The sequence below is a fragment of the Centroberyx gerrardi genome, chromosome 18, assembly GCF_048128805.1.
Source record: "Centroberyx gerrardi isolate f3 chromosome 18, fCenGer3.hap1.cur.20231027, whole genome shotgun sequence".
Classification (NCBI taxonomy): Eukaryota; Metazoa; Chordata; class Actinopteri; order Beryciformes; family Berycidae; genus Centroberyx; species Centroberyx gerrardi.
This window is the reverse complement of record NC_136014.1, coordinates 24,961,838-24,973,434: the sequence shown is the minus strand read 5'-3', so window position 1 is coordinate 24,973,434 and position 11,597 is coordinate 24,961,838. Positions and strand designations below refer to the sequence as shown.

The window sequence follows — 11,597 nt, the reverse complement described above, 5'->3', positions numbered from 1 at the left end:
AGAGAGAGAGAGAGAGAGAGGGGAATGGAAAAAGACAGAAAGGAAAACAGAAATTTTTAATGTTCTTTAGAAAGCAACAAAAAGTACTTAAAAGTTTTAAAAACTCAACTCTGAAAATCAAAAACACCCCCTCACACACACACACACACACACACACACACACACACACCTACACACACACACACACACACAGGCACACAGAAGATGAAGAGAGATACATAGAGAGAGACAAAGAGAGAGAGTCTTTCACAGCTGTGTCGATCAGCATGGGACAAACACTTAACACATGTCTGCGCACACACACACACACACACGCACGCACACACACACTTGCGCCTTGCCTCTATACACCAACAGAAATGCTTTAATCATTTTCATGCATTTCTACTGTATATTTGTCGATTACTTGAACTTTAACTCCCAGTTAAAGTGACAGCAGTGGTATGACATTATTCTACATTTTGATGGTGAGCCCATGGGGCGAGTTTAAGATGATTTTGGATAGACTGCAAGATCGCTTATTCATTTATTCATTCATTTCCTCTACCTCTTATTCCCAGCATGCATTGGGCAGAAAGCAGTGAAACACCCCGGACAGATCGCCAGTCCATCGCAAGATGATTTAATGAATCTGAAATACTGTATTTCTAATTTTATGAACTTAATAGCATGTTTTTAACCTTTGAAATACCCTTTTCTTGTGAAATATTGGATATTTCCAGACTTCTACGCTTCCTCTTCCAGAAATGAATGAATTCAATAGCCTGAAAATGGGAAATAAAAGTTGTCATTTGGGGTCAAAGTTCACCATTCTCTGTGTTTACGTCTGCATTAGGGGATCGTGAATAGGAACTGCTTCGTTTAAAGGTGAGTTGTGACCCGAAAGGATGATCTAGAGGACCTCTGACGGGTCCCCGAGACATAGTTTGAGAACCACAGCGGTGATGTATTTGACAGCTTAGTCAGAATACATATATTCAGAAATGTTACAGAAGTCTATGACTAAACTCCCTCACCAGTACTATGGAATAAGGAAGTAGGTCAAGTTTATCACCCTTGATTGGCCAACAGCTTGGTTGCCGTGACAACTGCTTGTCTGGGAACCGGACAGCTAATGATGAAGTGTGGCATTACTGCACATCTTACACAATTAAGTCTGCTTTACACAACTATGTGTGTGTGTGTGTGTCGGCTAAGCATCAGTAAAACACACACACAGTATTATTGTATACTTCCAGTACTTTTCCATAGGTTAATACACTGGTCAATTCACTAGATTAAGGCCATTGTAGAGCAGTGAGTCTTACCCATAAGTCTTCCCATGCACTCTGCAAAACACTGAAGCTTACAGCCGATTCGGTGAGCAGACAGTGAGGTGCTACAGTCGTAAATATTTAAATCGAAGGGATCCCGCATTTGGCTGCATCACTGGTGTCGTGATCTGATTCAAGAAACAGCACAGAAGCCAGTCTGTCCAGTTCAGCAGCATGTTGACCTGTGTTTTTTTTTTAGCATTATTTTGATTTGCTGGAGAGTCTACAGTAGAGAGAGAGTGGGATGACATGCATCTTAGCCAGTTGAGTCCCTGTGACGCAGTAGAAACAGTCTAGAAACCAGTCGAACCAGTTCAGCAAAGTGCTTTCCTGTGTCACAGTGAAACAGCAGAGAAACCAGGTTCATCAGTTCAGCAACATGCTGATCTGAAACAGCAACAGAAAGCAGAGTCTAGCCTGACACTGTCCTCACTGCAAAATACATCCATCTTAACAAGTCATTTAGTCTCATATTCAGCCTTCAAATCTTATTTTTCTTAAACCAAGAGAAACATTCTGCAGTGAGGAGAGATAACTAATAACTTGTTTCCAGTGCAGCTTCACTTGTTTCAGGAGTTTTCTAGAACAGAGCGTCAGTCTGTTGAAACCAGTCAGAAAAAGGCAGATCACTGCACTGCTGTCAAGAAAATGACACTTGATTCTACTAAATTCTTTAAACAAGTTGATTTGCATTGGAAACAAGTTAAATTATCGAACGCCACTGGCAGATTTTTTCACTTACTTCAAGAAAATTACGACAAAAATTGACTAAATGATGAAGATGATGGAGATTTTTTGCAGCGTTCACATCCTCCACACAGATACTAACGCTGCACGATGAATCATGTCAAATCATATATCTCGATTTCAGCTTCCACCATGAATAATCATAGAATATCGGCATTCAATATCAGCAATATTGAAACCTTTCCCTCAGGACTCCCGCTGCAGATGATGAATACTAATTGCGATCACGTTATCTGGCAAAATAATCAGCGTGATCATTTGAGTCATAATCATGCAGCCCCAGATACTCATTTTAATTTACAATGCCAACAGCGCGCCATGTCACACACCCACACGCTGATCCGAACGGCAAACCGGATCACTCATTAATTCATAAAGCCCAGAGCATCATGGGATTCTTCCCTCACGTTAACATGCGTCTCACATCCTGCTCGTGTCTGGATCTGATTTAATTGCGTTACATTCACACCTGGCTTTCACATGCATCTGCTGTGTCCGAATTGGAATCATATTGCTTGTTCCCTCGCAACACACACACACACACACACACACACACACACACACACACACACACACACACACTGGCACTTACCCTATTTCATATTTCCACCCTTTAAAAACATGGAAAGTCAAGAAATGCGTTACATGTGTTTTCTCACACTTTTCGAAATAGAAAGAAGTCGAGGTTGAGGAGAAGCTTTTACACACTTGTCACTACTATCGATAGTTTACTCAAATCTAATTGACAGCAGACACTCGCTTGTTTCCATCCACAACTATGCAACAATCCGTTTTTTATGACTTAATATTTTCAATACTCACAGCTACTTTCAAGTTATTATCCCTGCAGCTGCCTGCCACCTGCTCGCTTCGCGTGCGTTTCTTCATTCTATCTGCATGCGAAACATTTATTTCCATTTACGTAGTTGCTGTATATGGATTTGCAAATTGCATTCATACTGATGATATGAACGGGGCTGAATGCTTCTCTGACCGCTTCCAGAGGTGTTCGGGGGGCCGTCGGATTTGAGATTGTAGGTTCAGGCGACCACAGGCTGATTCAAACACACTGAAGGTCTCATTATATGTGCAGTAAATTTGCTGCATTGCAACCAATAAACTCTTCACCAAATTCCGCTGTTGATTCAGTCAAGTGCTCCGTCCGTTGTATTTTCCGCATTATAGAATAATAATAAAGACATCAAAACTATGAAATAACACAAATGGAATTATGCAGCGACCAAAAAAGTGTTAAACAAATCAGAACTAGCTTATATTTTAGATTCTTTAAAGTAGCCGCCCTTTGCCTTGATGGAAAGGCAAAGGCTTTGGAAAGAAATTCATACATAGGATCAACTTTGCACTTTTAAGAAACTGATTTCAAGCATTTAAGCAGAAGCCTTTAGATCAAAATGGCTTTAAGAGAATGAAAAACAGGTGTTCAATCAGGTGGGTCCATGTTTCTGTATATTTTGTTTATTATGATCATATATTTTGCGTTGTACGCCTCGATGAAAACCACATTCCACATTCAGGAAAATAAAGTCTCAAAGCTGAACTCGAACACCCATCTCCCTCTGTAAGAGTTACAGTACTAGCATTGCCCAACTGGAGCAAGACAGCTGCAACAATATCACACTGTAGACAGAGAGAGAGAGAGAGAGAGAGAGAGAGAGAGAGAGGGAGAGGGCGAGAGAGTGAGGGAAAGAATGGAAGAGAGGGAGTGAGGGGGAGAGGAAGACGAGGTCAGCGAGGTTCTATTTTTATCTTTCCAGAGTCGTGTCTCGGCTTGAATGGAAGCAAAGAAGCAAAGAAGAATCGTGTTGAAAGGCGCACACACACACACAATATGAAACACAATATCTCGTCGCGACATGTTGTGTTTTACTGATGTTATTTCATGTTATCTTTTCATGTTTTTGCTTCTACCGCCACGCTCTTCCCTCAGTGAATAACCCTGGGTAATGTTTATGTTGTGGTGTGTGTGTGTGTGTGTGTGTGTGTGTGTGTGTGGGCGTGTCAGGGCAGGTAACTTATCTTTTACTGCTTTCTAACTAACTTTTTTTGTCCTCCAGCCCGCAACGTCTGGTTCAAACCAAAATCATCCCAGCTACTTTGGCTGGTGGTAATTTCCCTCCCTGGAATGCATGTGTGTGTGTGTGTGTGTGTGTGTGTGTATGTGTGTGTGTGTTTTTTTTACAGCTGACTTCTAGTTCCATTTCTGGTTGTGGTCACATTGGACTCTGTTGTGCTGCTCTGTTCTGTGCTGCAGTTGTAACTATTTAAATCGAGGAATTCCACATTTGGCTGCATCATGGCTGCTGCAGTCTGCCACAACAAACAGCAAGGAAACCAGTCTAACCAGTTCAGCTGTGTGTTTATATCTGTGACACAACAGAACCAGCAAGGAAACCAGTCTAACCAGTTCAGCTGTGTGTTTATATCTGTGACACAACAGAACCAGCACAGAAACCAGTCTAACCAGTTCAGCTATGTGTTTATATCCGTGACACAACAGAACCAGCAAAGAAACCAGTCTAACCAGTTCAGCTATGTGTTTATATCTGTGACACAACAGAACCAGCAAGGAAACCAGTCTAACCAGTTCAGCTATGTGTTTATATCTGTGACACAACAGAACCAGCACAGAAACCAGTCTAACCAGTTCAGCTGTGTGTTTATATCTGTGACACAACAGAACCAGCAAAGAAACCAGTCTAACCAGTTCAGCTGTGTGTTTATATCTGTGACACAACAGAACCAGCAAGGAAACCAGTCTAACCAGTTCTACTACTGTGTGAAACAGTAGGAACAGCACAGAAACCAACAGCAACCTGTAACACAGAAACCAGTCTAACCAGTTCAGCTGTGTGTTTATATCTGTGACACAACAGAACCAGCAAGGAAACCAGTCTAACCAGTTCAGCTGTGTGTTTATATCCGTGACACAACAGAACCAGCAAGGAAACCAGTCTAACCAGTTCAGCTGTGTGTTTATATCTGTGACACAACAGAACCAGCAAGGAAACCAGTCTAACCAGTTCAGCTATGTGTTTATATCCGTGACACAACAGAACCAGCAAAGAAACCAGTCTAACCAGTTCAGCTGTGTGTTTATATCTGTGACACAACAGAACCAGCAAGGAAACCAGTTCAACCAGTTCAGCTGTGTGTTTATATCTGTGATACAACAAAACCAGCAAGGAAACCAGTCTAACCAGTTCAGCTATGTGTGAAACAGTAGGAACAGCACAGAAACCAACAGCAACCTGTAACACAGAAACCAGTCTAACCAGTTCAGCTGTGTGTTTATATCTGTGACACAACAGAACCAGCAAGGAAGCCAGTCTAACCAGTTCAGCTGTGTGTTTATATCTGTGATGCAACAGAACCAGCAAGGAAACCAGTCTAACCAGTTCAGCTATGTGTTTATATCTGTGACACAACAGAACCAGCAAGGAAACCAGTCTAACCAGTTCTACTACTGTGTGAAACAGTAGGAACAGCACAGAAACCAACAGCAACCTGTAACACAGAAACCAGTCTAACCAGTTCAACTCCATACTGATCTGTAACACATTAGAAACAGCATAGAAACCAGGCTAACTAGGTCTAAACATGTTTATCTGTATCACAATAGAAACAGTAAAGAAACCAGTCTAACCAGTTCTGCAACATGTTGAAGTGTGCCACAATAGAAACAGCATAGAAACCAGTCTAACCAGTTCTGCAACATGTTGAAGTGTGCCACAATAGAAACAGCATAGAAACCAGTCGAACCAGTTCCGCAACCAGCTGGTCTTTGACATGATAGAAACAGTAGAGAACCCCGTCTACCAGTTCAACACCGCATACCAGTTCATGCTGCTTGGAAATAAAACAGAAATACCACAGAAACCAGTCTAAACCAGACTCCCAAGTCAACAAAATGTGTATGTGTAAGGTGATAGAAACAGAATAGAAACCAGTCTAACCAGTTCAACCACAAGATGTTTGGTAACACATTAGAAACAGCATAGAAACAAATCACAGTTCTGCAACATGCTGGTCTGTGCCACAATAAAATAGCATGGAAACCAGTCTAACCAGTTCAGCTATATGTTTATATCTGTGACATAACAGAACCAGCAAGGAAACCAGTCTAACCAGTTCTACTACTGTGTGAAACAGTAGGAACAGCACAGAAACCAACAGCAACCGGTAACATAGAAACCAGTCTAACCAGTTCAGCCACAAGATGTTTGGTAACACATTAGAAACAGCATAGAAACAAATCTGCACAGTTCTGCAACATGCTGGTCTGTGCCACAATAAAATAGCATGGAAACCAGTCTAACCAGTTCAGCAATGAGATGCATTACATCCTTCCTACCTTCTCTCCTCAGCTCTTATTTCCTTTCCTTGCACTTCTCTATCATCTAGGAATTGAAGCGTATTCTACTGTCGCATTCACTGTAAGTCAGAGTCAGCTGAAACGTTGATTAATTATGAAATGACATCACCGTTTGGAAAAAAAACTGACTCCTACTTTTACTAAATGATTGCTGACGTGAAGGTAAAGCACATCGTGGGTCACTATTAAAGCTGTGAGTCATCTGAAGACCTTTACTGTTAAAATGCTTCTGTTTCTGACTGTAGAATCACGTGTGTTTTGGAAATACTCACTGATGAGTTTCAGGTAGGGAACCAAAAATAGATATGCAGAATGAAATCCTTCAAAATTGTACTGAGAACTGAGTGGAAAACACTAGAAAGCTGTGTGGAGACAGCACAGGGGTTAAGAGTACAACCCAGAATTAACCTGACAATCTCAACTGAATAATATGAGCATGAGGAGTCTGATAAGTGGATGGAAAACAAGCTTTTTTGGGAACATTCTTGGCGAATCATGAGTCAAAACAGCTCTATTTTAATCCACTGTTTATGAACATTACATCTTTTATTACAGCAACAAAATCCATGTCATACAACTGTCAAAATACTGTCAGCAGTAGTAGCAAAACCTCAGAGGGGAAAACATCTCCTTGAATCCAGTAAATCAGTATGTAGAGGAGGCCAGCGGTGTGTGAGCAGAGCAGGGGGGGGCGCTGCAGGGCGATGAGGCGGCTTACCTGTAGTTCTGCACGCGCTCAGTCTGGTTTCAACTGGAATCCCAATAGAAACTCTCCTCATGGGGCCTTCCTATGAGAGAACACACAACAGAATACGTTAACGTGTGTGTGTGTGTGTGTGTGTGTGTGTGTGCATTTGAGTGTTTTATGTGTTTGTGAGTGTTTGAGTGTTTTTGTGTGTGTGTGTGTGTGTGTGTGTGTGTGTTCATGTAATTATGCATGTTTGTGCATCTGACTGTGTGTTTCCATGTGTCTAGGTGTGTGTATTTTTGTGTGTGTGAGAGTGTGTGTATTTTGTGTGTGTGCTGTTTGAGTGTCTGAGTGTATGTGTGTGTGCGTGTGTGTTTGTTTTTGTCTATGCGTGTAAGTGCATCTGATTGTGTGTTTCTGTGTGTGTGTGTGTGTGTGTGTGTATGAGTGTGCAAGTGTGAGCATGTGTATGTGCATTCTTTGTGTAAGTTTTAGTGTATGTGTGTGTTCAAGTGTTTTTTGAGTGTGTGTATGCGTGTGTGTGTGTGTGTGTGTGTGTGTGTGTGCATTTCAGAGGGAGCCCGGTCGCTATCGCAACAGGAAATAAACAGGACGTGGTGGAGGAAGTTGTCACCGGAGGTGTGAAGCAGACTACCCCCCCCTCCCCTTATTATCTAACACACACACACACACACACACACACACACACACACACACACACACACACACACATACACACACTGAATATCCTCTGAAGGAAGGAGGAATGAGGAATGACTATTCATTCTTGTTTGCCCAACATGCCTCAGTGCTAATGGATGAACATGAGAGAGAGAGAGAGAGAGAGAGAGAGAGAGACAGAGACAGACAGAGAGAGAGAGAGAGCGAGACACACACACACACACACAGAAAGAGAGAGACACAGAGAGAGAGAGAGAGAGAGAGAGAGAGAGAGAGAGAGAGAGAGAGAGAGAGAGGGAAATATAATCTCACAGGCAGGAAAGTTCCTTCAATTCATCTGGTCTGTCGTCTCTCGGCCACATGCTTCAAAATGTGCAGAGAACGGAAACACACACACACACACACACACACACACACACACACACCCTAACCAATGGAAAACACCAAAACACACACATACACACACAGACAACATAATGGATGGAAAACATCAAAACACACACAGAGACACAGGAATGGACAGACACAACACAACACACACACACACACACACACACACACACACACACACACACACACACAGGGATTTGTGTCTGCCTCCACTGGCTGCTTTGAGATCAGATTTTTCCAAGTCGCTCGTTTGCTCCGGTCTGCCAGGAGGAAGGCAGGGAAAAACTATGACACTGTTTTTCTGTTTCATGTCTGTCAAAACATGCTTGCACACACACACACACACACACACACACACACACACACACACACACATGAAGCAGTGTGTGTTTCCATCCATCCATATAAAACTATTCCAAAGAGGAAAATAAAGGCATCCAGCTGTACTGTGCTGTGCTTTATATTAAGACTATTTCTAACGACCAAACTTAATCTATAATGCAGTCATATTGCATGTTTAATCCATAATCCTGTTATGTGAAGTTCAATGAAAAGATTCCATGACTCAAATGCATTGAGATGGAACTGATCAGGTCTGGTTATTGATTATCACAACCAAGTGGGTAGTGGAGGGTAAACCCAACTAAACCCAGCTTACCCATCTTTTGATTTACAGAATAAAGTTTACCTACCAATATACACTTAAATCTTTATGAATATGTTTACATACAATCAGTATTTTGATTACAACGCTTACATGGTTCGAAGTAATGTGTTTCTCTAATAACCTAGTTTAATAATCAGTCTATGGGTCTAAAGGAACCAGCGTAAGAACCAGCTTTCCCAGCACTTCCTCTCCTTTCTTGTCTGTGTGGTGACCTTTGACACACAGTTTGAAAAAACCAAAACAACCCTGATTAAGGTGTTTACAAGCCTCAATAGATGGAAAGATTGAGCAGAAATCTAAGTGTATTAACCAGGTTATGTTCCTCTGATTATGACCTTACCCTGATTAAGATAATCAGTAAAAAGTGTTGACATCATTTCAACAGTACTCACTTTATCGGGTTAAGATCTAATTATTAGTGTGCATGTAAACATACTTACTTAAATTCATAGATATACATCGTGAGTCTCATTAAACTGATGTATGTTATATGATGCTAGGGCATTTCAAGGAGAAAACCCATTAATTAAGGCTTTTCTGAAAACTCCTTGACATTTTTTCATATTGTTGGTGGTCAGAGTTTATCTGCCTTTCTATTTACCAGTACAGTAGAGATTACAACACAATTTCCATTGCAACTTTGATTCACTGAAGGAATGTCTCCATCATGAAAACATCACAGACAGCAAAGCAAAGCAAAACACTTTTAGATTTTAGTCATTCAGCTGACGCTCTTATCCAGAGCGACGCACAGTGAGTCAGGACACTTCGACAGGCTGGGGCCCATTGGCTGTTTAGGGGATCAAACCGGAGACCTTTAGGTTGTGGGACAGTCTCCCTAACCACTAGACCATATTCAGATTGTTTTATAATCAATGCATAAATTCACACATAATCAACACATAAATCCACCCCATGAGACACTTGTATATGCACTGTAATAATGCATGGAATATGTTGTTTTTTTTAACCTTTATTGATCCAGGGAAAGTTGACAGAGCATGTATGTTATTTTGCAGCAACATCCTGCTTAACATTCATACAGTTCAGCTGCACTGAAGCAGTTTGGGGGTTTAGGTGCCATGCTCAAGGGCACTTCAGTGGTGGTTGTTGAGTGAGGCTGTGTCTTGTTCACTTCCAGATTTTCCCAAAACAGTCTGGAGATTCAAACTAGCAACTATCCAGTCACAAGCCCGCAAAGTCTTGCCTCTAAGCAGCCGCCGCCCACATTTTAAATGCACGACCTTGCATCGTAAAACACTCAGTGCATTCAAATGTAATCGAGGCTTTAGATATTTCTGCTTTGGTCAATGCAGCAGTGAGTGTGGAAAGAATGAGGAAAAACTGATGAAAGGAAAGATTCAGCAGAGAGCGAGGGGATGACATGCAGCAAGGTCACAAGTTGGATTCAACTCCGCAACATCTGGAATACATGGTTTCGGGGTGGGAAATTACCACCAGCCACCAGCCAAATGCTGGTAACTTGCGGCTGTGTCTGATAGGTTTGTCTGCTCTACCAGCCACTTTGGCAGCAAACCAGCCATCATTTGGAGTCCTATTCTGTTCTAAATAGCATATTCAGATGGCAACATACGGACAGATGCAAGTGAATTTCAGAATCTGTCAACGACTGTAGGCTTTCAGATGAAAAAGTTAGTCTCTTTCCCATCTTTCCTGATGCTCTGCTAGCCAACAGAACAGAGACGCTTTGAAAAATTACCTTTAAACCCACATGAGGTCGCAAAGGCAAGGGTTTGATTCTCGCTCATCGCGTCCCTGTCCTTTCACTTCTCTCCCTACCTAGTTTCCAAACTGGAAGCTGGAAAGATGGGGAGGAAAAATAGAGGGGAAGGTGGAGAGGAAAGACAGGAGGGTAGAGGAAAAACTAAGAGGTGTGGAATATTCCTCTGTTGGCTTTCCGTTCAGAGTAGACTGGGAAGTGACAAGGCCGAGATGTGAGGAAACATTTCTATTCTATTCTCGTCTCTTCTCTATCCTCTTCTGTCTTCTATTCCCCTTATTTTTTCATTTGTCTTTGAGTACTTCCAACCATCCAACCATGCAGCCATGCTCTGTTTGTTAAATCTGTTCTTTCTTATCTTTCTTATCTTTCGTATCATAGTATCTGCTGCTGCAATGACCCAATTTCCCCACAGGCATCATTAAAGTTTCATCTTATCCAACCAACCAACCATGCAACCATCCAACCAGCCAATTAACCATCCAACCACTGAGCCAACTATCCAATCAACCACCAAAATTCCCAATAGTTTTGAAACAGGTAACAGTCCAACCAACCATCTAATCAGCCATCCAACCAACTAATCAATAATCTAAGCAACTAACCATCCAATTAACTGACCAACCATCTAACCAACCATTCATCCAACCAAGTAAAGAACCACCCATCCAACCAACCAATCAACTAACCATCTAATCATTAAAAGTCACAGTAGTTTCAGAAGATGTAACGACACAATCATCCATCCATCCAATCAACCACCACAATTCCCAAAAATTTCCAAACATCTCCATAAATAAACCATCCAGCAAACCATCCAACCAATCCCAACCAATCCCCATTTACAGCAGTAGGAACATTTAACCATCCAACCAACCATCCAGCTAACAAACCAATCAGTCACCCATCCAACCAACCAACTAATCAACCAAAACACCACAAAGAAATCCCAATAGTTTTGGAATATTTAACCATGC

At 41.7% G+C, this 11,597-nt stretch overlaps 1 long non-coding RNA gene across 1 annotated transcript in view; it reads right to left on the bottom strand.

The window, feature by feature from the left end:
- Nucleotides 1-7,014: 7,014 nt before the first annotated feature.
- The window catches only part of LOC144542766 (uncharacterized), a 54,060-nt gene continuing 49,477 nt past the window's right edge, over nucleotides 7,015-11,597 (bottom strand). Inside the window, exon 3 of the long non-coding RNA XR_013507455.1 lies at nucleotides 7,015-7,241. This is a non-coding gene — a long non-coding RNA (uncharacterized LOC144542766). The remainder of the gene's footprint in view (nucleotides 7,242-11,597) is intronic.